Source organism: Myotis nattereri (assembly GCF_964212035.1).
Source record: "Myotis nattereri genome assembly, chromosome: 16".
NCBI classification, from domain to species: Eukaryota; Metazoa; Chordata; class Mammalia; order Chiroptera; family Vespertilionidae; genus Myotis; species Myotis nattereri.
The window spans coordinates 9,827,935-9,831,280 of NC_138091.1; the positions used below are offsets into that span (position 1 = coordinate 9,827,935).

General features: G+C 54.6%; 1 pseudogene across 1 annotated transcript; it reads right to left on the bottom strand.

Moving 5' to 3' along the window:
* Window positions 1–396: 396 nt before the first annotated feature.
* LOC308532630 (phosphofurin acidic cluster sorting protein 2-like) lies at window positions 397–2,406 on the bottom strand (annotated as a pseudogene). Its single transcript has 2 exons — window positions 2,199–2,406; window positions 397–1,039 (listed from the first exon to the last, which is right to left on the bottom strand). The product of its transcript is annotated as a phosphofurin acidic cluster sorting protein 2-like (transcript).
* Between the last annotated feature and the right edge of the window lie 940 nt (window positions 2,407–3,346).

Genomic DNA, 3,346 nt, shown 5'->3' on the forward strand with positions numbered 1-3,346 from the left:
AGTCCTGTCATGCACATGGTGGGTGTTCCTTTAGCCTGGCCACTGCTGGGCAGCCTGCTGACCTGGAGAGACTGGAAGGTGCACTTGAGAGTGTTGTTGGCGGTAGGCAGGTCTTTCTTTTTCGAGTCTTTCTTACTGTCTGTGGGCTGGGCTGCCGTCCAATAATCCACCTGACGCTCCATCAGCTTGGCGCCATCACCCTGGCTTGGGGAGGACAAACCCCACTCACTGACAAGATGAATGGGATGACAAGGCATCATTGGTAAACACAGGTAGGGACAAAGGGAAGGATAAAAGCACGCTGCAGCCCAAGGGGGTCCATCATCTGAGTCTCCCAACGTGTCTGAGGACTGTTGCACTGTACCAACTTTCACCTGCCACCCTGAAAAGAATGAACTATAAGGAATCCTCATTGGGTGTCTTTTGCTTGTAGGAGAGCAGGGCTTCCTTGATGGGAAGCTGAGAGGAACAGTTGTTCCCGTGATGTACTGCGTGATTCTCGTCACGATGTCCAGTGGGCCTTGTATGGTGCTCTGGGCCTCCAGGTTATGGAACAGGTCCCATCAGGCCAGGTCCTGGGAGAAGCTGTTGTAGCAGTAATGCATGGAGCCCAGGTACCTGGCCACAACGTTGGAACCCAGCGGGACGACCAGGAAGTGCACATCGCCCAGCCAGCCGAGCATCTTGTAGGACAGCAGCTCCAGGAAGACCCGCAGCACAGCGCTCAAGTAGTGCTGTGCCCCTTCCACCATCATCTTCAGCGGCTTAAGGGGCTGGGAATTATCGTTACAGTATCTCTGTATCCACCAGATGATGGAGCTGAAGGCCACAGGACGTCAGCCATGAAGCAGATGCACAGCACAGGCAGCATGTGCCCCTGCAGGGTGTCTGAGGGGAACTGCTCCTGCCAATCACAGGTTTGACCAGGATGATGTTCTCTGGCAGCTGGTCATCAGAGATGAGTATGCGGTTCAGCTGGTTGTACGTGGTCTTCCTGGGGATCTGCAGCTGGCTCCCTGGGTCTGGCCATGCTCATTGTCTGGGCTCTTGGCTCACTTGTTCTATGGCTGTGCCGTCTGCCGCCCCTTCAGGAACCTGCCCAGCCATGGTGGCGGGGATGCTTCCCCTTGGCCTTGGTGGAGGGGATGAGAGACTCAGTCTTGGTGATGCGCCTAGTGAGCAGCATCTTCTTGGTGAGCATGTCCAGGGCTGAGGTCTCTGCCTTTGGGCTGTCCTTGGGCGGTGCTGGGTGCTCCCCTGGGTGGGCATGCTCTGGGGCTCTAAGGGGGTGACACTGTCACTTGGCTATTGCTGACTGAGCTTGGTCTTTTTGGGCACTTCAGCTGGACTAGGGGGCTCCTTTGTTTTGCTTTGTTTGTTTTGTTAACCCTCAGCAGAGGTTATTTTTCCACTGAATTTTTAGAGAAACTTGAAGGGACGGGGAGAGACAGAAAGGGAGAGAGGCATGGATGTGAGAGAGACACATGGATTGCTTGCCTCCTTCATGTGCCATGGCCAGGGCTGGGGATCAAGCCTGTAATCAACACAGTTGTGCCCGTGACCAGATTTGAACCCGGGACCGTTTACTCCGTGCGCCAATACACTAGCCCTCAGCGGAACCAGCTAAAACTCAGAAGCTCCGCGTGGCTCTGGGCACCATGGATGCTCCCCATGTCCATTTCTGAACTGAAATGTGACAGGCCTTCGCAGTATGGCCTGAGCTTGGGTTTGGTGGTGCTGAGAAGGCTGTCATCTTCTTCCCTGTCGGGGCTACTGTCACTGGTTCTCCAGCATGTTAGACAGAAGGTGCGGGGCCTCCTCTACTTGGGGACATGATCTGCAAGGTCCTGCTCACGGTCCAGGGCCTCCTCCGACACTTAGGCCCTGCTCAGCCAAGCCACGACATTCTGCTTGTCATGGACCTTGTTGTGACTTTCAATCGTCACTGCTTCCTGATCCAGTTCCTATCCATGGGCGGCATCTTCACCGGCCTCCTGCTCAGAGAAGCTCTCATACTCCTTTTTAGAGTAGTGATTTGTAGACTTGGTCTTGGGCAGGCCTGCAGGGCGCTGTCCACACGGTGAGTGGACTGGCTAGACATGGAGGAGGTCAGGCTTCTGGCGACTTCGGGGGAGGGGGTGCTGTGGGCCACCAAGTCTGAAACACTGTGTCCGGGCTGCTTGATCCTGAGGGCTCACGTGTTTTCTTGCACTTTGGCCTTGATTGCAGACTCCTTTTGTCTCCGGGCCCTGTGTATGCTTCCGTCTGTTTCTGTGAGCTGGAGTGTGCCAACCCTTCAAAGAACAGTCTGAGCTTGGGCTTGTAGGTGCTGAGGGTGCTGTTCTCATCCTCCATGTCTGGGCCACTGTCCCTGGGGTTTCGCAGTGTGTTAAATAGAAGGTCCATGTCCACTCCAACTCTGGGACATGCTCTGTTGTGTCCTGCTCAGGTCCACAGCCTCCTCCAACACTTTGAACTTTCCCAGCCATGCCACCACTTTTTCCTTGATATTTTGTGGCCTGGTAATGCACATCTTTTCTAATATCCATGGCCCCTACTTCTTGAGCATCCCCATGTCAATTCCCTTCTCAGACAGATTCGGTCCATAGGTGGCATAGTTGCTGGCCTGTTGCTCAGAGGAGAAGCTCTGATGTACCCCCTCGGTGTAATTTACCCTTGACTTAGCCTTGCATCTGTTCTGTATGGCACTGTCCTCCCAGTGGATGGGCTGGTTGGACAGGGAGCAATCCAGATCTCGGCCACTTTAGCAGAAGCCTCCTCAGCCACTTTGTCCACCCTTCAGGGTTCGCTGCCTGACCTTGGCCATGCGGATGGCGCCCACAGGGAGTGTCTTCTAGCTCCAGATGGTCTGGTTCTTAAAGCACTTCCTCCAGTGCAACAGGGCCTGTAGCTTGTTGCCTTCTCACAGAGGAATTGGGAGTCCTGCAGTGAGGTCAACCCCAGGACTGTCTCCAGTTGTTCACTGGGGAACAGCATACTCCCGTAGGATGTATTGGAGCCCTGCATCTTCACAGTGATCACCATCGATATGAGGTTGGAGTACTGCATCTTCATGGCGATCACCATGGAGATGAGGTCCTTCTCCAACTTTTTGAACACCACCATCTTCATTAAGGTCAGGTTGCACAACCTGGGCACGAATCTGAGGCTGGGGCTGTCCAACTCCTGGGTAGCAAACAGGTTCTTGGGCATTGGTGTTGAACCTGGGCACAGGTGTGGGGGAGCGGGAGGTGTGGAGACCAGGACTGTGGGCAGCAAGGTAGCAGCAACTTCTTACAGCATACAGGTCCTGCTGCATTCTGGGGTGATGGTTTCCCTTCCTGTG